The sequence below is a fragment of the Cornus florida genome, unplaced genomic scaffold (assembly GCF_030987335.1).
Source record: "Cornus florida cultivar Cherokee Brave unplaced genomic scaffold, ASM3098733v1 CherokeeBrave_3.0.0_Hap2_Chr02, whole genome shotgun sequence".
In the NCBI taxonomy this organism is placed as follows: domain Eukaryota; kingdom Viridiplantae; phylum Streptophyta; class Magnoliopsida; order Cornales; family Cornaceae; genus Cornus; species Cornus florida.
In genome coordinates, this window is record NW_026775572.1 from 40,375,885 (window position 1) to 40,401,854 (window position 25,970).

Genomic DNA, 25,970 nt, shown 5'->3' on the forward strand with positions numbered 1-25,970 from the left:
CTTTGTAAATACTTTAAGACAATCAAAAATCAAAAAATAAAAAAATATTTTTTGAAAAATATTTTACGAAACAAACAGAGCCAAAGTGTGGAGTTCACATCTATGTGTAAAGTGTGAACTACATGTTCAGAAGACTGTTTGAGCCTTATACCCTTCCATCCCCTCTAACCACTAATCCTTTAACATTCATGGCTTGAAAAAAAGAAAAAGAAAAAAAGAAACCACCATTTCAGACTCTGTGTAGAATTCGAAGCTGGCATCGATCTACAATACACATGTTTGCCTGATTAATCTGGTATACAAAAACAAAGCTCTATATTTGGCGGAGCCATGAATGGGCTAACATGGGCTATAGCCCAGGTCCAATTATAAAAAAATAGTTAGTACTACTAAGCCCATGTACTAATTTTCATTTTCCTATCAGTCATTCAGCCAGTCCAATTTATAATAAAACATTCAGCTCAGCCCAATCCAAACACATTGTTGCAAACCCAAACACATTGTTGAAGTCTCTTTTTCTCAATTGTGAACAATTTGGATGTTCAAACTTATAAACAATTCCTTAAATTGTACGGCAAGCTCAATTTTGTATCAAGTAACAAAGACACTTAAACTTTACTCTTTTGAATACAATTTTAAAGTTAAAAAGTAGTTATGTATGTTTCTAATCTGCTTGAATTTTTTTTTTTTCACCAGTAAATCCTCTGCTTGAAATTTATCTTTAGCCCCCACTTTCAAATCCACTATATATAAATGTTCACATGGAGAACGGATGTACAGCAGATGGGGTACGTCTGGTGCCATCATTCGATGTCGAAAAGTGATCATGTGGATTGGAGGAACATTTTACTTGATTGAATTATGTGGTTGGGAAGAAATTGAATGATGATACACACTTAAAGAAGCCCATAAATAAGATTGATTACTTGTTGCTACTTGTAACGCCCCTAAATTGATACTAAATTCAAAAAAAAAAAAAATTCGGCATGACCTCTTCTAAAAATGGTCCTACCACAATCTGTTCAAATGAAAAAAAATGCGATGGCCTTTCAAGACCTATCCAACCTGTCCCAACACACAATACAAAAGAAATATAATATATTCCCCAATACCACAACATCAACAACCTCCCCAAGTTAGCCCATCATCGTCATCCCATTCAACTTAACCATTTATATAGTCTTGCTTCCCTTCAAAATATCAACAAGAGTTATGATTTATAATACATGACCTTGTCTTGCAAAAATGAATACACGACATTTTAGTTTTGAGACTATACAAAAAAAATGGGCTAAGATACAAAAGATAACAAAATACAACTCCTAATCTTCTTCAAGCTTGCGGGGGATTTTCATCCGCCACTTCTTTCCCATTTCCTGAAAAAAAAGAGTTAAATAAATGGGGTGAGCATATTGCTTAGTAGGTGGCACCTAAGACACACCTCTTGTGTCCCCATGAATTCATACAAAGAATAGAGCAATAAGAATCGGGGTCATACTATGTTGGGAAAGTACAACATCACATCCAAACTCAACATCAACAATACAATACAATGGAATGCAATGCGTGTCAAATGTCGCTCCCCATTTTCAAAATCATTCATCTGTCATTTTCCAAACTGTTATTGTAACCACCTTTGGTACCCCCGCAGCGCCGAGAGAAGGATTGGCTACTGTCCCTAGACCTTTGGTGACTCCGCAGCGTTATCGAGGGGTCCAGATAGCTTAACCACGCTAGGGCAATCTCCCTAGTTCCCTTTAGGCTACATTAACCTACCGGCCCGTTGGTAACTCCGCAGCGACCGGGTTTTCTCAAAATTATTTTTATCAAAAACTTATTTCCCAAAATTCCCTTTTTTTGTTTTCAAAACATTTCCCCTTTTTCCTACATGCCCAATGCCATGGATGTATAATGCACACCCATTTTATACTATGGAAATGGAGGAAACTATCATTACACAATTAACATAGATCCACGCAAATTTCCTGACAATTTATCAATCATCATAGTTATGGAAAATTCACATATCAAGCATGCTCTCCACATAAATTAACAATTACACATATATAGGCATAATTTTCTAATTCAACAATTGTATCACTTTCAAGGTAATTAATTTAAATAAGGCATGCTTTCCACATAACAAATTCTACCAAGTTACAAACACACAAGCATGTAAAATCAACATCTAAACATGTTTATTTCATAAATCCACATATACACATAAGTATGAATCTCACATACAAAATCACATCATTTTAGAGGCAATCAACTTAATTAAACATGTTAATCATCAATTTAATCACAATTAACAAGGAATAACTCACAAGGGAGCAAGAACACATGGATTAGGAACCCCTACCTCTTAGAATGCAAAAACCCTCAAAGTGGGTCTTAAAATTCGAACTCCAAAGGGTGCACGAAATCTGCAATTGCTGGTATGGACATGTAGAGTTCGTCGTGGGCTTCGTTTTGCCTCAAACGGCACCTTAATCCGGCATGAAATGAGAAAGAAATCTTGTTTCAAAGATTGGTTGTCAAGTGGAAGAAAAAAGAGAAGAGAAACTGAGAGAGAAAAGAATTGGATGGGCAGAGAGAAAGAAATGAAGGGAAAATGGTCTCTAGACCATAAATTGGGTAGTGGTGGGTCCCACCACTATACTTTGACTTTTCATTTTTCCATTTGATTTAATTTACTCCACATATGAATACATAGTGCACCACCATGCAAATACTACATAAGTCACATGAAAATAAATGCACCAAAAACAATTGGACTCAACCAAAATCCCAAGCGTAAAAGTGAAATGACCAAAATACCCTTGCGGCAACAAAATCCCAGAAAATTGAAAAAAGGCTGAAAATCGAAAACGTTACAATCTACCCTCCTTAAAGAGATTTCGTCCTCGAAATCTACCCTCCTTAAAGAAGGAGGCCCACAACCACATTCTTTCAGAGAACACCTCACAAAATCCCGAGATTAAGAACTCAACAACTATACTGCCTTTGACACCAGCGCCAACAGGCAATCACACACTGCCGCCAGAAAACCCAATGATCACCACTCCCATGAGGGAACTCATCACTCACAACATCATGCACAAAACCCACTGAATCCTATACTCGACTTAAGACCAACACCGGTTTCCTCTACACTACTACATAATACTTCGGAGCTCGAAGAAGAATAGTCACAGGACCCCGGAACATGATGACATCCTATCACACTCATCCTTCTAAAGGGCAACTCAGACCCCAAATGAGAAACCTCATCCAGTACACAATCAGACTCAAACCCAATCTACACGTCAATGTCCAACCAATACTCGTCATCCAACATACATCTATACTCCTACAAAATTATATAATGACCACCAATCACACTAGCCAATAACTATAATATTGGTCAACGTCAAGATAACTAAATGATGAATTCCTCAACAATTATTCAATCATGAGTCACCAAAACAATAAAATGTACTACTCTGTATTCTGAACACAAGTCCTCAAAATGAGATTCTCTATAATCAATGATTGTACTACTAACTTGTTATCAAACACCCAATATGACCGTCTCATACCTGAAACCTCAAAACCAGAGTCAGTTATCCGTACTATTCTCTAATGGAATCCCATAATCATTTTCTAATTGTATAACACCCAAGTAATATGAACATTTATCCTTAAGTCACTACTAAAATCAATCACCTTTACAATCATCCGAATACAAGAGTCATATCACATCACTTGATTATTCTCAAATTGTAATTCATGACACATTCCCTAGCTACCACCACGAATAACAAACATTAGGAATATAAACCTTATTTGGCAACTCGTGCCTCAAATTCTACCAGTCAAAACCACCTTCAAAACAAGGACTACAAAACTAAAGGCTATACCTCCTTCCGTGGAAGTAAGTCGACCCCTTCAATCAAAACCTCAATCAACGAACTCTAATAGAGTAACACTCACTCGCGATTCCATCCTTCTACGGACGCACACAACTCCTAGACAGAGACAAGACTCATAACAATTAACACCTTTGCCAAGACTAAAACAAACGGAAGAGTAACATGCCCCGCTCTCACAAGAGACCAACAACTTGCACCTGTATGCACCCGACACCCTATTACACGTTACTCATCAACTGTCCAACCATGAACCCCTACTCGCTCCTGAGATGAAATGAACTTCCTATGCACTAAGAAAAGAACCGACTAGTAACACACAGAGAACTACGAACACCAATCTGTGATACTGAAGGTCGAGTCGGTCTTTGCCTTGAACCTACCTCGCCAACTGGAATTCCACCTCTTTTGGGACAATCCTTCTTCCTATGATCAGGCTGACCACATTTAAAACAAACTCCAGAACTAGGCCGATTCCAAGGGCACTCTGCTCTCAAATGACCTATCTGCTTGCACTTATAGCAAGCCTTCTCAATTTTAGGGGATGTCTCTAGTGATGATGTAAAAACAATGGGGGAATAAGAAGAATCACCATTTAACACCTTTCGTACATGACTCTTAGACAACATCTCCACTTCCTTAACCTGATTCCACAAATCCCTATCTCCTGATCCGTCCTTTCTCTCTAACTGTACCATCGACCTCTGAGTTTCCATGATTACTGCACATATAAAGTTTGTCGTAACCTCAATCAAATTCTTAACCAAAAGATTCCCTTTAAAGAGCTCATCCTGCTCCCCATCATTATCTGTTTCTCTACGTCTCTTCGGAGGCATGACTCTAAAATGGAAAGAAAAAGGATCAGTACAATACAATCATGCGGCCCTGACTGAAAGCTATGAACACCCTCACACAATAAGAACACCTAGCCATGAAATATGAACTTGTTCTACCGTCGTGCTTTAAGCGCTTCACCAAATGTGACAAGAAAATCAAAATGATTGCACACAAAATAACTCAATCCGCGAGCTAGAAACCCACGCCATAGTTCGACAAGAACCAACACCCAAACAACCCTGGAGCAACCGAGCTCCTCACCTTCTCAGGTCAAAACACACAACTATCCTATGCTTGACCGCATACATGCATAAAGGTACATAGGTATACATACAAGGCATACGCATATATATAACTGAAATAACACTTTTGACACGACCGTGTCCTATCACATAAGTTTAAACTATGAATTTACTAAATTATTATGTGAAATTAATTATCCCTTCTATTCTCATCATCGTTTCCCCATACTACACACTTGCACAATCCGTACTTACAACTCGCCATTAACATGCTCGTCGTACTTATCATCATATCGAAATCAACATGCTTTCAATCATTATCCTGGTAATAGTATACATTATTTTAAACACATAAACATGTGATCACATAAGCAAATAAACAAGTAAACAAATAAACATGCTTCTTCAAATATCAAAACACGCAACAAATGATCGCATACGGAAAGCAAACAACTTCCCATGCAATCCTACATAGGCCTCTACCCGTCGTCCTAAGGTTTTCGAACCATCGCTCTGATACCAAATTTGTAACGCCCCTAAACTGATACTAAATTCAAAAAAAAAAAAAAAAATTCGGCATGACCTCTCCTAAAAATGGTCCTACCACAACCTGTTCAAATGAAAAAAAATGCGATGGCCTTTCAAGATCTATCCAACCTGTTCCAACATACAATACAAAAGAAATATAATACATTCCCCAAAACCACAACATTAACAACCTCCCCAAGTTAGCCCATCATCGTCATCCCATTCAACTTAAGCATTTACATAGTCTTGCTTCCCTTCAAAATATCAACAAGAGTTATGATTTATAATACATGACCTTATCTTGCAAAAATGAATACACGACATTTTAGTTTTGAGACTATACAAAAAAAATGGGCTAAGATACAAAAGATAACAAAATACAACTCCTAATCTTCTTCAAGCTTGCGGGGGATTTTCATCCGCCACTTCTTTCCTATTTCCTGAAAAAAAAGAGTTAAATAAATGGGGTAAGCATATTGCTCAGTAGGTGGCACCTAAGACACACCTCTTGTGTCCCCGTGAATTCATACAAAGAATAGAGCAATAGGAATCAGGGTTATACTATGTCGGGAAAGTACAACATCACATCCAAACTTAACATCAACAATACAATACAATGGAATGCAATGCGTGTCAAATGTCGCTCCCCATTTTCAAAATCATTCATCTGTCACTTTCTAAACTGTTAATGTAACCCCCTTTGGTACCCCCGCAGCGCCGAGAGAAGGATTGGCTACTGTCCCTAGACTTTTGGTGACTCCGCAGCGTCATCGAGGGGCCCAGATAGTTCAACCACGTTAGGGCAATCTCCCTAGTTCCCTCTAGGCTACATTAACCTAACGGCCCGTTGGTGACTCCGCAGCGACCGGGTTTTCTCAAAATTCTTTTTATCAAAAACTTATTTCCCAAAATTCCCTTTTTTTGTTTTCAAAAATTTTCCCTTTTTCCTTCATGCCCAATGCCATGGATGTATAATGCACACCCATTTTATACTATGGAAATGGAGGGAACTATCATTACATAATTAACATAGATCCACACAAATTTCCTGACAATTTATCAATCATCATAGTCATGGAAAATTCACATATCAAGCATGCTCTCCACATAAATTAACAATTACACATATATAAGCATAATTTTCTAATTCAACAATTGTATCACTTTCAAGGTAATTAATTTAAATAAGGCATGCTTTCCATATAACAAATTTTACCAAGTTACAAACACACAAGCATGTAAAATCAACTTCTAAACATGTTTATTTCACAAATCCACATATACACATAAATATGAATCTTACATACAAAATCACATCATTTTAGAGGCAATCAACTTAATTAAACATGTTAATCATCAATTTAATCACAATTAACAAGAAATAACTCACAAGGGAGCAAGAACACATGGATTAGGAACCCCTACCTCTTAGAATGCAAAAACCCTCAAAGTGGGTCTCAAAATTCGAACTCCAAAGGGTGTACGAAATCTGCAATTGCTGGTATGGACGTGTAGAGTTCGTCGTGGGCTTCGTTTTGCCTCAAACGGCACCTTAATTCGGTATGAAATGAGAAAAAAATCTTGTTTCAAAGATTGGTTGTCAAGTGGAAGAAAAAAAAGAAGAGAAACTGAGAGAGAAAAGAATTGGACGGGGAGAGAGAAAGAAATGAAGGGAAAATGGTCTCTAGACCATAAATTGGGTAGTGGTGGGTCCCACCACTATCCTTTGACTTTTCCTTTTTCCATTTGATTTAATTTACTCCACATATGAATATATAGTGCTCCACCATGCATATACTACATAAGTCACATGAAAATAAATGCACCAAAAACAATTGGACTCAACCAAAATCCCACGCGTAAAAGTGAAATGACCAAAATACCCTTGCGACAACAAAATCCCTGAAAATTGAAAAAAGGCTAAAAATCGAAAACGTTACACTACTATCGGACTTATACATCTGCAATATATACACACAATATCATATACATATATATGCCATATCAAGAATTCATGGGGAGAAGGTAAGAGGACTCCAAAGCCTCTCAAAACCATGTCAACATTTCAACCTCTTTCTCTTCCCAAGTTTTTAGTAGAAGGTGAGTTTAGCCAAGAATGCAAGGACTTAATAACCTCTTTACCCAAAGAGAATGGACGGCTTACAACCCACTACTATCAATATCAAGGATTTTGGCATAATACTACATGCAATGCTTGCATGTCAAAAGCATTTCCAAGCTCAGGGTACTGATATCCTCCTCATCACCAATCCCAAATCAGGCACCACCTGGTTAAAGGCACTCTTATTCACCTTGGTAAACCGGATTTGTTACCGCGACACTTAAACACAATACCTTTTCCTCACAAACAATCCTCATGATTTTGCAGTGGAATACACATGTATGGACCTTTTTGGGATCATGTTTTGGGTTATTGGAAAGAAAGCTTGGAAAAGCCTGAAAAGGTTCTTTTCTTGAAGTATGAGGAGATGAAAGAGCAACCCACTGCCCATTTTCTCCAGAGGAAGAAACAGAAAGGGTTGTGGATAAAATCATAAGGTTGTGTAGCTTTGATAATTTGAGAAATTTGGAGGTGAATAGAAGTGAAAAATTGTCAACTGGCCTTGAAAATAAAGTCTTCTTCCGACGAGGAGAGAGGTTGGAGATTGGAAAAATTATCTGACGCCTGAAATGGTAGAGAGGTTAGATCGATTCATTGAACAAAAGTTATATGGGTTTGGATTAAAATTTTAGATTTGCTACCATAGTCGTTACCCAAAAAAAAATTTAATTTATTTTCTTAATTGCAGTATATATGTATTCCTTGATGTCTGGTTTTTTTCCAATGTTGTATGAAAACTTATTAATTGCTTAAAATGATATGATTTTTTTTTTTTTTTTGTTTTCAATCAATAATATGATTTTGATGTTTGATTGTGAGTTTAATTATTTTCATCATAAGAGCATTGTTGAGTATTAAAAAATGCTTATTGTAATAATGCAGTTAATTGTTGGGAAACGGAAGTTTTAAAATTTTTTAGAGGGATTTTAAAATATAGATCTCGATTTATATACAGAGACAAGTTTTATGCATGAAGAACATGATGATCTATTCAATTAAAGATAGAAAACTTACATCAAGGTTTGAGTAAATCTTAAATCTCTCATCTAAAATGAATGTTCTCACTTATTATAGATCCCTTAGTTAGATGCATCTTTCTTGAATCTCCATCTTTTTGATAATGATCTTACCTTTAGGAATCACCTATAAGCCTCCATAAATGATCTTGGAGAGCTTAACTTGTGGGAGTCTCAATAAGATGAGAACACTAACCCTAATATCTTAGAGAGAAAAATATTTTCTTGTCTTCCAAAATTAATGCACAAAGACGTAAAATATACATGGACCCCATGTATATATAGGCAAAATAAAAATAATAATGGAAGACAATATATTTTTCTTAATCTCTAAAATTCACGTGATATCTCAAATTTAATGGGCTGCCAATATCAAGTTGGACTATGAGTGAGAATCCTTTAGGCTTATTATTTTCTTAGTTACAATGAATTAATAATTGGCCCGATCCATTATACCATGGACCCAATTCAATTAATTCATAAATTAATTTTTACTCTACTAAAAGAAATTAATCAAACTCTAATTAAATAATAAATAACCTCTAAGTCAATGTTGTATAACCCCTATATGCATAATTAGTTATCGGATAAATAAAACAATTAGTCCGACTACTAAATTAATATATTTATTTTGGCACATTTGATTTTCGGCTTGATCACAATAAAACATTTGTTTGATAAAAATAATAATTTAAATAAATAAATATGTAGAAAATTATTTTGTCTAAAACATACGAAAGCATTTAAATTTACTTTGTGATCAATTATAATCAATACAAAATAAATATAAGTAGAAATGATGCAAATATTGAAAATATAACCCTCAAAACTATTAATTACATAATTACCCAAAGTGCCGGTCTATGGATTCCGAATAATACGCCAAACAAATTAAAGTAATTACTAATTAATAAAAGAGTCTATACTTCTCTCTATTGAAATATATAATATATATATGTATAATTATTATACATAAATATTATATTCGTTTTTCTTTCTTTCCTCCTTGATTTATTCCTTTTGTTTCTCTTCTTTCCTCGTATATATGTATAATATATATAATATATTATACATATATATTATATTCAGTTTTCTTTCTTTCCTCCTTGATTTATTCTTTTTGTCTGCAACTTTATTTCATATATATTGTGTATCAATACAATATAAACATATCAAGAAATACAAGTAATACGAGAAATGTAGTCTCAGTGACTCTTGACCTATAGATGTAGGCTTTAATGCCGAACCATGTATATACTCTGTTCATCTTCCTATTTTATATCTCATATTTCCACATCATAATCTTAACATGGTATCAGAGTAACGATCCTAGATCGTTTGCACCAAAGTTTGCGTTGTCTTCTATGTGCCTCCATTTGGAGCTTAGCCATTTTTTTCCCAGTAAAATCTGATCCAGCCATTTTTTTCCCAATAAAATCTGATCCATTTCTGGTTTAGAGCTCTCTTTGTTTTCCTTTTTTGATTAACCACACGCTTCCAAGCGACGTCCCTCACCGTCACGCACCGACGCTCCTGCGAAGTAACTGACTTGCGCTTCACGCGCCCACTCGACACATGTTCCTGCAAGTAGATCTCACTAGCGTTACACGCGCCTAAACGCTCCTCCTTCACCGACGGTAGTCAACGCTTTGAAGCGATGACTGATTATTCACCGGCGTTGTTCCAGCATTTCTCGGCTTTGTTCCGACTATTCCCCGGCTTAGTTCCGGCCTTTTACCGGCTTTGTTCCAGATCTTTTTCATTTTTCAGATGGATCACCCGGATGTCTTCCAGCGTTGCTCTGGCCCATTTCTTAGCTTTGTTCGGACCCATTTCCCCAGCGTTGTTCCGACCATTTCCCCGACGTTGTTTCGGCCTTTCTGATGCTTTTAGCTCCACCACTGTTTTCAAGATTTCATCTCCAAACTCAAGTTGGCTTCAAGAAACCCATTTTGAGTTTGCGGGAGAATATATTATATATATGTATATATATTCTTTCCTCATATATATGTATAATATTATATATATATATATATATATATATATATATATTATAGTCGGTTTCTTTTCTTTCTACCTTGATTCTTTCCTCCATGATTTATTCTTTTTGTCTACAACTTTATTTCTTATATATTGTGCATCAATACAATGTAAAAATATCAAGAAATACAAGCAATATGAGAAATATAGCCCCAATGACTCTTGATCCATGGATGTAGGCCTTAGTGTCGAACAATGTATATACTCTGTTCATCTTCCTATTTTACATCTTATATTTCACATCATAAGCTTAACACTCTCATGATTAAAAGTTAAATGTCATGACAATGAAGGGAACAATTACATACGACGGCTCTCGTAATATATCTCAACCTAACGCGGATTCGGTTCAAGTCTTAGTTAATTACGTCCATCCATAATTATTGACTTAACTATTTATGATTACTATTTATGTTCATGCATTGATCGCCATCACATACATATAAATATCTTTTGTAATCAAGTGGACACTATCAATTTCATAATGAATCGAAACATAATACATTAAATTCACCAATTGTATAAAACATAAATATTTCAGATATGTTAAGAACATATGTCACTTTAATTTAAATAGGAATTCGCTTTGCCAGGTTATACAAATCTCAACAATAATAATATTATATTAATTGTTAGATGTTGCAATATATTATTACATTGACACACACACACACACACACACACACACACACACACACACACACACACATATATATATATATATATATATATATATATATATAACTCATTCCACCAATCTTGAAAATAATTAGCAATCCTGTCCAATATTACAATAACCATTTTAATTAGTATATATTCTTAAAACAATTAGCAATCATATTTGGGAAAAATGAAGATTCAGCCATTTTTATCAGTATTCTTAAAAGGGACTAATCTGAAGTATTGCAATGAAGGGTCACAAACTTATATTTTCCTGTAGTTGTCCCTATCTTTGAAAAAATGATTTTAAGATGCTAAAAATGGGGCAGAATTTTATGTGTATATATATACAAAATTAATTGCTATGTTGAAAGTGGTTTTTGATCTAATTTGGTGGAACTATGCTTGAAGTTTAGTTGAACTAATTATGAGTAAGTTGGTATAATGGAATAGAGAGTACATATTATAGAAAAAAAGAAAAAAAAAAAAATTCAAAACAAGATATTATCTTTGTAGGGGAGTTGTTAGCTAATCGTTGAAACCCTCTTATCTCATTATTGATTCTCAATTGCGCTCTGTTACCCTCTCTTTTTGACTGCCTTCTAAATGACAAACAATTCAGATTAAAATCTGCCCTGAAGATATTTTAATTCAAATTTAGTGGATTAAAATAAATTAATCAACTAAATTTATGGCATTCGAAACCAAGGCCCACTCGTGCAACAATCCCTCCCCCACGCGATGATTTTCTTGTGAGTTGAACCCATAACCCCACGATATGATACCACTTCTTGGATCGGGTAGTGCCTTCTCATTTGAAAACCAATTGTGTGTAGTGAGGGAAAGATATGCTTTTTATGGCTTTCGACGCTGCCGCCCACCCATACAAGGAGTGACAAAAAATAAAAAGGTGAGTAGTAAATTTCATAGCTGTGCGTGTCAGATGAAAGAAAGAGATGGATAATTATTGTACTTATCCTCTTTTGTCATTTTCAACTATTGACTAATCTTTTAGTGTAGATCAATCCTAATGATTTCTAGCATGTTGCATACTTTCTCTCAAATCAAATTGAGATATATTCTTCACATATATGAAAAATATGAAAGAATCATAAGTTACAAATATGTATTTGTATCAACAACATACAAAATCAACTGAAAGTTTCAGTTGAACAAAGAGAGGAAGAATGTGACGACCTTGGTTTTTAGGCCAGCGTGTCCTGTGATGAACCGTAAGGATGATCCGATAACGGATCCGAATGCGGAAGCGAAAACAGAAAACAAGACTTTAAAAAGTCAAAGTGACCTTCCATGAGGTCGTGAAACTCAACAAGAACTGATGCGGAAGCAAAAGATCAAAAATATGACAAATAAGCCCCCAAGGGCAAAATAGTCATTTCTAAAAACTGTAGATTTGGGTGCCACCGAGCACACCACTGGAAGGACAACAAAAAAATAATCAAGATGGATTCAAGAATCGCATGATTCGGAGTCCGGACGAAGGAGAAACGGCATGACGAAGAAAAACGAGCACTTAAGGCAAAAAGGGTAAACTGGTAATTATCCGAGAAGAACCCGGTACAACCGAGTACACCGTTGGAAAGACAGCGAAAAATTAGTCAAGTTAAAAAAAAAATTCACTTGAATCGGAGTCCGGACGAAGGAGAAAAGCCCAAAAGAAGAATTGATGTCGCGACGGCCTAACGAGGGGCCATGACAGCCCCATGCGCACGCCCATGCACCCGCCCATGCACGCCGCGCGCGCGCTGAGTGCACCATGGCTGGCAGCAGCCCATAAAGCTGCTGTGTGGGTTTTTTTTTCAGAAAAATCCAGAACAGAGATTGAATTTGGAGGCCTAGATGAATTTTTTTGCAAAAACACAAAGAAGAAACCCTCCTTAAAATTGAGTTTTCTACGTGACTCGTGAGAGAATTAAAAAAAAACGTAATGTAGAATACCCGAAATGCCCCTCCATGAAATCTGGTCATGGAGGTCCAAAAAGCTGCTAAATTGAAAAACTGAGAGCTGAACTTCGTAAGCGATTTTCGATATCAAGACGACATTTTCTGGAAAAACACGGAAAAGAAACCCCCCCTAAAATCATGTTTTCTATTCAACCATGTTAAAAGAAGAAAATAAAACTACCGTGAAAAGTCTATAATGCTCCTGGATCAGAATATGCAAAAAAAGTGCGAAATGAATTCACAAGAGGCTTAAAACACAAACGATAAGGTTTTGCTCGGAAACGACCATGCACGCAAACATAACTTACATATTTGGACGTGCTACAATGGTTCACGACTTAAAAATACCACCGATACAAAATCCGACCCCCCAACGGTCAAAAAGGCAAAAATGGAACTTGTAATGAAAACTTGGAATCCAAAAATACAAAACGGGGTCAAATGACCGTTTGGCCCTTGGCCACACTTCATACAAGATTAATGAGACCCTATGAAAGAATGAAAATGGAATTTCCACACCCGATGCAACCATGGTGAAACAATGACTTGCGATTTTTCAAGATTTTCACAATATTTCATGAAGTTAAAAAGTACATAGAATACAATATAATGTTCATTGGCCTCCGGCCTCATCTCATACATATCAAATACATTGAAAGAAGTGTATTTAAGTACACATTACATACATGGAATCAAATATACATATTTTGACATATAAGTCTACAAAATGACATTTCATGCTAACATTCGCATGAAATGGAAACTTGAAAGTTACACGACATCCAAGGAATGCTAGGCGTCACGAACCAAGTCTTCGTACCTGAAATATGCCCCAGTATCGTAGGGGTGAGTAACATAATGCTACTCGTAGGAGATGAGCATACATCGACCTAGCATTTTACAAATTTATCACCTTAAGGTGAAACATGTTAAAGGGGTTCATGCCACCTAACGTCTATATCGAAATGAGACTCAGAGAGCATCCTAAGCTTTGTTAGAACGTCAAAACACAATTTTCAATATCGATACAATTTAACCAACATTGGAACTTCCAATACAATGCATAAAGCACAATTTCGCAAAGTTAACATCATGTAACTTAAAATGGAACGACAAATAAGAAACAACAAGTTACAACATCATCTAGTTATCAACTTGAAAATCAAATGCGAAATCAAACAAAGTGGATACTCGGACGTCACGCCGGATCAGACCGACAACATAGTTACTTTAGGGTTACTAGCCCATGGGTAACCTCCCTATGTGCGCACTAGACTATATAGAGGGACTATCCCCCGTACTAGAACCACGTCCTAGCCATAGTCAAACAACGACATACCCAAGTTTCCAAAATTAATAAGTTGTGCAACAACGCATATATCAACAGGAATATGCAAGATAATCAACTATCTACCAAGCACAACCAAATTTGGAAACCTATACAATACATGCTCTAAGTCCACAACTAATATGATGTGATTAATGTCGAATCTTCAGTGTGTGATTCGTTACACGCTATGCATGAATGATATTAAATACGAAATGTGCAAATCATTACACAAGGTAACAATAGATTCAATAAGGAAAACATATTCTCATGAGTATAAACATAGCAACTATGTTATCCAATGCTCAAAACATAACCAAATTGTAACGACCCGGATTTCTCAACCCGGTGCGTTAGTGATGAACCGGAAGTTGACCTGATAACGGACTCGAAATGCGGAAGCGAAAGAAGCCAAATGACCTCAAGAGATGTACGTCATCCCTAAGGCCCCAAAGTGACTCTCCATAAAGCCACGGAACTCAAATGAGCCAAGCAAATGAAGCAAGAATGCCTAACCCGAAAAGAGATGAACTAAGGGCAAAATGGTCATTTCTCACTGAAAAGAGTGCCACCGTGCACACCATTGGAAGGACAACAAAAAATGAACAAAATTTGACTCAAGAATCGTCTGAGTATGAGTCCGGGCAGAAAAGATATGAAATTCCAACACCCAATGCGAAAGTTATGAAGCAATGACTTAACATTTTTCAATATTTTCATAATAAACTTTGAAAACAAAAGTGCATAGAAAACGACATACATGTCATTGGCCTCTGGCCTCATCTCATACACGTTAAATACATTGAAAAGAGTGCACTTACGTACACTTTACATATACGAATCAACGAATACAAGTTTAAACAAATAAGATTACAAAGAGGCATCTTATGCTAACACTTGCATAAAATAGAAACTTAGAAACTGTAAGCCATCCAAGGAGCAATGGAATCTTCAAATCCTGAGTTCTGTACCTGAAATATGCCCCAATATCGTAAGGGTGAGTAACATAAAGCTACTCGTAGGAGATGAGCATGCATTGACCTAACATTTTACAATTTTATCACCTTATGGTGAAACATGTTAAAGGGGCTCATGCCACCTAACGTCTATGTCAAGATGAGACCTAGGGAGCATCCTAAGCTACCTAGATCATTTATATCATAATTACATTGTTCATGCAATTCAAACAACATGGAAACATGTTATACAAGGCAACAAGATATAGATTCTCAAAATCTTCAACTTGAAATCCAAAATACGAAAACAACAAGTGTGGGTCATGCCACCTAACGTTTATATTCAAAATGAATCTATAAGGTCATTCCTAAACTACATTTGAACATCAAAATACAAATTATGATATTGATGCAATTTAACCAACAATGGAACTTCCAATACAACGCATGAAGCATGCTTTCACAAAGCTACATCTTAAGCTCAAAATTGGAAATCAAATAATGAACAACAAGTTACGATATCATTTAGTTATCAACTTGAAATGAAATACAAAATCAAACAAAGTGGATACTCAGATGTCACGCTGGATCAGACCGACAACATAGTTACTTTAGGGTTACTAGCCCATGGGTAACCTCCCTATGTGCGCACTAGACTATATAGAGGGACAATCCCCCGTACTAGAACCAAGTCCTAGCCGTAGCCAAACAACGACATCCCCAAGTTTCCAAAATCAACAAATTGTGCAACAACGTATATATATCAACATGTATATACAAGATATCAACTATTTACCAAGCACAATCCAAATTTTGGAAACTTATACAATACATGCTCAAAATTCACAACTACTATGGCATGTAAGATGTCAAATACAAAGTGTGCAATTCCTTACACATAGCAACAATATATTCAATAAGGAAAAACATATTCTCATGAATATAAAAGTAACAACTATGTTATCCAATGCTCAAAAGTAATCAAGTGAACATACATCAAAATCAAATCCATGATTTAAATATAGAAACAACTTCCAAAATACAATTAAATCCGTGGAGTAATAAAGTAGAATTTAATTAAACATAAATAGTTAAATTCTTTAAATTCCAAGTTAATCCAAATAACCTCAATTTAATATATATTGAAAAATATGTCATGGTCATCATATATATAACATCAAATGACAAGTTAAGTGATTAAAACACTTAAAACAAAATTAATTAAGCTAATTAATTAATTTCCTCTAAATTTTTAAACAATTCCAAATGCCCTCAATTTAATCTATGTTAGAGAATATGCCAAGGCCTATTTAAATACCACATTACAACTTGATTTAATGCTTGATACAACCATGTGAATTAAACTTTCACTAAAGATAAATATTAAATAAAAGTTGTAATTCTTAATCAAATGATCCAAATTTAATATATGTTAACCAACATATCTAAGCATAATTTTCTAACATGTTACAATTCAAATCAAAGTTATACATCATTATAAATTTTAAATCTTATACAAAGAAATAAAAATTACTAACTTTCTAGATTTGATACAAGGCATACATATATGTTGTATAATCATGGCAAATACACAACACAACACATAAATAATCCTAAAGCATTCCCTACCTTAATTGGAATGAAAATCCCAATTACCACCGAAATGAAATCACCCCAAATTTTCAGTCCGCAAAACAGATTTTTCAGCTTATAAAATTCATAAAAAATTCAATTCTAACCCAAATTGAATGAATCCAAAGCCTAATGAAAGCTTAAACACTGTAATTTGATAATATAAATTTAGTTTAACAAAATATTTTCCCAATTGAAACAGTTTTGACCCACAACTTTGTAACAAATTCTGCCCAGAAAACACATTTTCAGCCTGTAGCTTCCAACTTTGAAAATTCATGAAAAATTCATTTGATATCCAAATTGGGCAAACCTAATTTATTTTGGAAGTAAACATATGAGAGTGTAAAAATGGAAATTTAAGCCATGATCCAATGTCAAAAGGTTAGTGAAATAAATTATCTAAAAATATGTTTTCCAGCTGTAATAAAAGCATGGACAGCAGATAGTTTCGGATTTTTTAAAAAATTTAGAAATGCTCTAAAATCCTGAAAAAATATTGAGTAGTGTAAAACCCATGGGGGAAGTTCCATTACAAATTTCAAGGCAATTGAAGTACCACAGCTCCATATAAAAATTTATTTCCAGACCAAAAAGGAAAAGCTTCAAATTTCCAGCAACTAGCTTGTAACTTCAAAAATTCATAACTAATTCATTTTAAATCCAAATTACATGAAACCAAAACTAAATGAAAGCTAATTGAGTATATTTTCATATTTTATATTTAATTTAATAAGATTAATTTCAAGTTAAAACAGTTTAAGGGCAAAATACAAGCCCTTCTCTTCCATACATGTAAAACACTCAATAATGACATAAAAATACTTCAAAATAATAGATCAATACCTCACTAGAGAATTGAATCTCTAGATACCAGAGCAAAACTAGGAGTTAGGCTAGATCTTTTAAGAGTTTTGAAGAGGAGGATGAGGGGAACAAAAAGTATTCCAAGCTTTATGGTCTAAAGTAAGTGAAAGGGTCTCAAAGATCAAGGTCAATGCTTAAGGCTTCAAGCTCCATCCATGGAGGCTAGGGTTTTCTTGTAAGGAAGAGAATGAAATAATGTGGTTTAGTGTGAGTGGAGAAAATAGAATTCCTCACTATGTGTCACTCACTATGTGCTCTTACACCATGGTCAACACACACATCTATGGTCAATTGCACAAAAACCCTCCTTTAAAACCATAATCCCAAAATGGCCAAAAGATATTTGCAAGACTAAATTGTGAACCTACACTTGTCACCAATCCATGGCTCCTACCTTGGCTTAATCCCACACGTACACTTGTAAACCATCCAAGCCAACAAGTGCACCAATCCTAGGCCAACAAGTGGGTGAATCTCCAACCTCCATGTGTCATGAGATTAAGCTTCCAAGTGGTTCCACCACAAAATCAACAAGTGACACCATAGGAATGTGACACTTGTCACATTTTTTGAAAATTGCAAAAAGGTCCTTTTTGAAATATCTTCCAATTTAATTTGCAAAATGGTCCCTAAGTCGAAAAATAATTACTTTACTTAATTACCCAAAAACACCTCAAGTTATGGATAATTGCAAAAAGTCTTGTTTTCATGGCTTTTACAAAGAAAGTAAGCATTTAATATGCATTTCTACAAAAGTAAAAATGTAGATGTCATGGAATTTAAATAACATGAATGTATGCAAAACCGGAATCAAATCCGAGCACAAAAAATGAGGTTATGCAAGTAAAAGTGAAAAATGAGAAGAGGACAAAATAAGGAAAAGACGAAAAATGATTAGTGTCAAAAAATAAAAAAATGTGGAAATGACTCGGTCCTCAAAGGAAGTTGTCAATCCAAAGGAAAGAGTCTTAGAAACCATTTTCGAGCACTCGAGACAACACTAAGAGGCGGGAAATCGAACCTGAAAAAGAAAAGATAATGAAAAAAAAATTTATCCGCAAAATTTGAAGAAAAAGGGAAAAGGAAGAAAATGACCGGGTCATTACACAAATAAATATACAAGTCCAAGTCCATGATTTGAATATAGAAACCACTTCTAAAACACAACTAGATCATGGAGCAAATTGATAGAATTTAAATAGATAAGCACAATTAAATTCTCTAGATTCCGATTCAATTCCAAATAACCTCAATCTAATACATGTTAAAGGACATGGCATGGTCATCACCTATATCCATTCTAAAACTCAATTAGGTTATTGGAACAACAAAGTAGAACTTTAATTAAATCATGCTAATTTAATTACCAAGGTTCTAAAACAACTTCTAATAGTCCCAAATTAATATATGCTAGTAACAAGTCATGATCAATACAATTATCAAGTTAAAAACTTAATTAAGCTAAGGGGACCATTAAATAGATTTTAATTAATTCTTTTAATTAAAATCCCTAAATTTTCAAACTTAACCAAATGCTCTCAATTTAATATATCTTAGAGAACATGCCAAGGACTAATGAAATATCACTTTACAAGTTTATTTCATTCAATTTACGACCATGCGAATTAAACTTTCACTAAAGTTAAATATAAAACAAAAGTTGCAATTCTCATGCAATAAATCATAATTTAATACATGTGAACAACCATATCAAAACTTAATTTTCTAGCATGCCACAATACAATTCCAAGTTGTATATCACCATGAGAATTAAATCTTAAACATGAAATTTAATTAAATAAAAGGTTTCAAAACCTAACCGAATATTCTAAATCAAATATATGTGAAGCTATATGGCATGTAAATCAAGAATATCAAGTCGGAATTCAAATAGAGTGAATAGTGCACTCGGGGCAAATTAAGTAATTAAATTAATTAATAATTACTAATTTTCAAAACACCTCCAATTACTTTCAAATTCAACTATGTTGGAGAGCATGCTAAGGCCTAATTTAATATGCTAACACATATTGATTTTGAGCTAGTTAAGGCCATGTGAATTAATCTTTCACCTAAGATAAATATTAAATAAAATATTTAATACTTATTCAAATGTTCCAATTTTAATACACGACAATGAGCATATCAAGGGGCAATATAAAATCATGCTACATGTTTAAACCAAGTCATGAGCAACCGGGAAAATTAGATCCCGTACAAGAAAAATAAATAATAAAATCTCTAGATTTTATATTTAATCATGCAAACAAGTAGTATAAGTATCACAAGCATGCTATATAACAAGAATTTAAACCTAGAACATCCCCTACCTCAATTTGAGATGAAAATCTCAAATGCCATCAAAATGGAACGGCTCCGAATCCGATGAAACTATTAGGTTTTGTCGGGGACAACGCCGTGAACATAACCCCCATGAAAGCCCCATCAAAATCATAACTTGACCTCAAAACTAAACTCAAGAAATGGTTAAAACTGAATTCTAATAAGGGGGAAAGGTAGAGCACGGCGAGGGGAATAACAAACGTTAAGGCCGAAGACTTTTCATCAAGGAAAAGTGAACTAAAAGAGGAGAGAGAAGATGGTAGCACCCCTTGGGCTGCCATGGGAGCTCCAGGTCATGCATGAAGAGGGGAGAAGATGAAAAATGAAATATCTCACCCCCCTTTTATAGAAATCTCAAAAAGTGCCCCGAACGGGCCCCTTCGGGTCTGAAAAAGTAAAATTTGAGTAGACGCACTCAAATGGAAAAACTTTGTGAATGAAAAAGATTCAAAATGATAAAATATGAACAACAGAAGAAACGGCGTCAAAAATCGAGTCCCGAGTAGAAAGTTATGCCCAAAACAAGTTTGGCGTAAACTGGGGCCAAAAACCCTGAAACTGGAAAACATCGACCAGGAGGAAATTCCAAGAGTACACAACTCAAGGAAATGTGAAAATGAATCCTGTACGAGGATTCAGGCTCAAAACAAGATATTTTGCAATAACTTTCATTAATTGCACAATGGCCTCTCCAAAAAGTAAAAACTGCACTTATGGTCCAGAATAAAAATATCTTCCAAAAATATTTTCTTAAAAACTCCTGAAATAAAATATCTTCAAAAGATATTTACGAAAAACACCCCAAGAAAAGAAAATAAATTCAAAGAACTTTGCATCCATGCCCCTATGGATATCGGGAGCAACCAGGGTACTTTCTTGCAAAAGTAAAGATACGTATTTCGTGGAAACCACTCAAGATGGAGATACATGAAGTCAAAAACCAACTCTGAACACAAGAAGTGTGGTTACGCCAACAAAGTGTCAAACGGGGAAAAGACAAAATAGGGTAAAGGACGAAATAGGGAAAATGACGAAAAGTGAATAGTGTCAAAAAACGAAAAATGTGAAAATGACTCGGTCCTCAAAAGAAGTTGTCAATCCACGGAAAAGAGTTCTAGGAACCAATTTCGAGCACTCGAGATGACACTAAGCGACACGAAACAGAGCTCAGAAAAGAAAATTAAACGAAAAAATTTCATTCGTAAAATTTCAGGAAAAAGGAAAGGAAGGCAAATGACTGGGTCGTTACAAAGAACAGACAAGAAGAAGCAAGCACTGGTTTACGATTTTTATGGTAGATAAAGGATTTAGATTAAGAAGGATACCTTCTATATGACCCTCATTATAACATCGTTAAAAACGACTCTCGTAACGTAGAATGAACTACTAGCTCGCCAACTATGGAAAAGTTTACTCGAATGATAAAAAAGCCGACTCCAATTGCCAGAGCAGTGTTAAAAGGCTTTTTGTGTGGTTATATCATGATTTCAATTTTTTTTTACAGAATGGGTTGAAATAATCATAGATGATTTAGGGCCTGTTTGGCTAATGCTTTTACTTCGTATTTTTTTACTTTTGCTAGTGTACTGTAGCAAAACAAAAGCGTGAAGCATGTTTGGTAACGTTCGCTGTGATTTGAATAGTATCGAATCACTTTCAAAATTGAGGCCAAAATCGACAGTATCAAAATGATGCTTTTCTTTCTAAATTAACATTTTTAACTAGTCATTTAATTTTTCAAACTTGCAACACTTTTTACCAAACCTGTTTTCATGTTTCTAAATAAGGGCCTATTTGACTAATGCTTTTGTTTCGTGTTTTTTGCTTTTGCTAATGTACTGTATCAAAGTAAAAGCGAAAAACATGTTTGATAAGCGCCGAATACTGTATATTCAAGCGCCCTAAATTACATTAACAAAGTCCATTAATTGATTATTTTATGTAGATTATCTCCATTTGCATGTTTTTGTACATTTTCAGGTTAAATTGCAAAAAGGAAGCAAAAATGATACCTTGTGGAATTTTGAACAAAAAGGGTGCTAATTCTGAAATTCGGGCAGCAGTAGAACCTGACTTTTGTCGCCATTTTAGACATAGCAAACTCAAGAACTGGACTTCCATCATAGCATGAAAGATTTATAGCTCTGAATCAGCTTTCCAAATCTTCAAGCGGTTCATCATTCGGAGTTCGGAGTAGAGAGTTATGATCTTCTTACCAGAGGTGCGCAGAACTGCCTGGCAGCACTGAAGTGCTGCCTTTCTCCCCATTTTCGACCAACCAGACTTGAGAATTAGGTCTTCATCAAAACATGAAGTTTTTAAAACTATGAATCAGCTCTCCAAATCTTCAAACAGTTCATCATTCGGAGTTTGGAGTACAAAGTTATAGTCATTCTTCCACAGTGGGTCAGTGATGGGCAAGAATTGCATGTTACACATTACACTAATTTCGAGTGCCCGAGGCCACCCTTCGAGTGCTCAAAATTTGGCCAGATTGCAGCTCGGAAATGAACCCCTCTTCAGCCCACTTTTGCATTGGTTTCCACATTTCCACCCTCCTTCTTTATGGAGTGGTTGGGAATGTCTTTGGAGGAGAGAGAGAGTTTGGTTGAAAGATATAAGGCAACTAAGGGCCACATGCATCATATCATTCATTCTTACAAGATTAGAGGAGAGAGAAGAGAGCAAGGAGGAGAGTGTTCTTGAATGCTACAGTAGAGCTCGAAAATGAAGTTGTATTCTTCTTCTTCTTCTTCCATTTTTGTATCAATGGAGAGCTAAACCTCCATCTAGGGAGGTGATGAAGCCTCCTCTTTTGATCATGTTCTAGATTAGGCTATACTTTAGGGGACTATAATGTATAATGTATGGTAGTTTCATAGTCTAAGAGCATATTCCTTCTTGTAATGAATTTTAATGTGTAAATGGTTGATGTAAGTTCATTGTCATATCTTTGATGATTCTTGGATCAATCTTATTGCTTTTATTTTCATAGTGACAATGAAAATATAGACTATGAATGTTTTTCAAGGCATGTTGATTTTGAAACTTGATATTCCATTGCTTAGGTAGCTCCTTTGATGGTTTATACTTGATTCCTACCTTCATGTGCTTCACCATTTGATTGAAAGCTTGATGGTCTTTTGCTTGAGATAGTGTATTTGATTCTACACCTTAGTTTAAGTAGTTCAACTATGGTAGCTTTTGATGGATCATTCTTGTTTTGATTAAGTGAACTTCTTGATGATTATTAAGCAACGGAGTTGCTTCATATTTCTTGACCATTGCATATATGCTATTTATCCCCAAATTTAGACCTAATCTAGCATGTACTTAGGGTGTAGTGTGGATTCATCTCCTTAGTCTTTTCTACTTGTATCTCACTTCTTCAATTTCATTGCAATCTATTGTTTTATGCATTTTAATTTCTTAGTTTAGTGACAAACACATAAACCTTTTATAAACCCCTCATCACTCTAAAATGACTTTAGATACTTAGGTTGCCTTAAGACTAGCGCAGTCCCAGTGGTTCGACTTACCCGTCAAATAGCCCTATTTTACAATGATTCGTGCTATTGCGAAGAGGGTTGATTTATAATTGATTTTGACTGTCGATCAATTTTTGGCGCCGTTGCCGGGGACTTGCATACGGTTTAGTGACCAAGGTTCTAGGGTTAATTTTAGTTTAATTGTTAATATTGTGTCTTGTGAATATTCCTTGTGTGGTTTAACCATTTTTGTGTTGTAAGATTCTAGGGACTCGAATCTCGCCGTGGGAACGCTAGCAAAGCGTAAGTCTGGAGGACCCCAGGTAAGTTTCTTGACCTTTTAGTTTCACATTGTAAGATATCGTGCATGTGTTAAGCTTAGAAGTAGTTAATTTATTTGCAGGCCCTTGTTGAGGCTATTTTATTGTTTTAATTCTGTGTATAAGCATCGGTCTTTGTCGTGACCATTTATTTTCTGTCTTGATAATTGAGGAGAAAGGGAACATCGTATGTGGAGTTGTGGATAATGAATTGCTGATTAGATGCTGTGCTGTTGATGTTCGGTCGTAGGTCACTCTCTCTACCCACAATCGATTCGCCCATTGATATCAATTCTCTTGAAAGAACTCTTAGAAGAAACCTTAGGGAATCTACTCTTACAAGGGATCTTGAAACTGAATTTAATACAATGGGAGATAATATAGGAAATCCGGGGAATGAAAGGGCTAAAATTCCTAATATCGAGCCAATGACTCTTAGAGATCATTTCATCCCTACCACCTATGCTTCTCCTTCTTGCATAGTAATGCTAAACATCGATGCAGCTCAATATGAGATCAAATCAAGCACCATCCAAATGCTTCCATCATTTCATGGCTTTGATAATGAAGATCCATATAAGCATCTTGATGAGTTCCTTGAAATCTGCTCGACCATCCGGTTGAGAGGTTTTCCGGACAATGCATTCCATCTCCATCTTTTCCCATTCTCTCTAAAGGATAGGGCAAAATATTGGTTGAACTCCCTCGCTCCCAACTCTATTACTTCTTAGGCTCAATTGCAACAAGAATTTCTTAAGAAGTATTATCCGGTGAGTAAAACCAACCAAATGAGGTGTTCCATTCTAAGCTTTTCTCAAGTTGATGGAGAACAACTCCACGAGACTTGGGAAAGGTTACAAGATCTTCTTCAGAAATGTCCTCATCATTTGATCCTAAAATGGCAATTAGTGCAAGCTTTCTATGACGGCTTGACTGACACCCATAGATTTATGGTTGACTCTTCTTATGATGGGATGCTCATGTCCAAGAATGCGGATGAGGCTTGGACCCTACTTGAGAATTTAAGCGAAAATTCACTTCAACATAATTCTCGTAGGGCTCCGACCTCAACCATTGCAAAGAACACCAACCCTTGTCAACCAAAATCAATAAAGGAGGAATCATCTCAAGTGGATGCCATCGCTCATAAATTCTACCAATTGATGGCACCACATCTTCCTCCTTCATTGTCTCAAAATTCTGCAAGTTCAGTTTGTGCTTTATGTACTAGTCCATTCCATCTCTCGGAAGATTGCCCCACACCGGAGCAATTTCCCAATCCCAACCAAGAGCAAGCTAATGCCATGTTCTCAAGGCCCGGGCATAACCCGTATTCCAATACATATAATCCGGGTTGGAGGGACCATCCGAATTTTTCGTGGAGGCAACAAGCCCCACAAAATTCCCAATTTCAAAATTAAGGGCCTCAAAATCAGCCCTCTTCTCAATATCAAGGTAGGCCTTTCCAAGCCTCTTCAAGCTACCGTCCTCCTTACAATCCAAATGTTTCCAATCAACCTCCTGTGTGTCCAACTGACGAGATAGTAGCTGCAAACAAGCAAATGATGGAATCATTGAACAAGCAAATCATGGATTCCAATAAGCAACTCTTGACATCTTTACAGCCTACTCTCTAAATGGTTCACTCCCATACTCAATCCATAGCTAAGCTCGAAAATCAAGTGGGCCAAATAGCTAACTCGGTGAATCAATTGC

At 35.5% G+C, this 25,970-nt stretch overlaps 2 long non-coding RNA genes across 2 annotated transcripts; both read right to left on the reverse strand.

Moving 5' to 3' along the window:
- Positions 1-1,136: 1,136 nt before the first annotated feature.
- On the reverse strand, positions 1,137-2,580 carry LOC132286673 (uncharacterized). Its single transcript, XR_009472840.1, has 2 exons — positions 2,363-2,580; positions 1,137-1,376 (listed from the first exon to the last, which is right to left on the reverse strand). It is a non-coding gene; the product is annotated as an uncharacterized LOC132286673 (long non-coding RNA).
- A 12,761-nt stretch (positions 2,581-15,341) lies between these two features.
- On the reverse strand, positions 15,342-18,324 carry LOC132294760 (uncharacterized). The gene is made up of 2 exons (XR_009478202.1): positions 18,083-18,324; positions 15,342-15,619 (listed from the first exon to the last, which is right to left on the reverse strand). It is a non-coding gene; the product is annotated as an uncharacterized LOC132294760 (long non-coding RNA).
- Between the last annotated feature and the right edge of the window lie 7,646 nt (positions 18,325-25,970).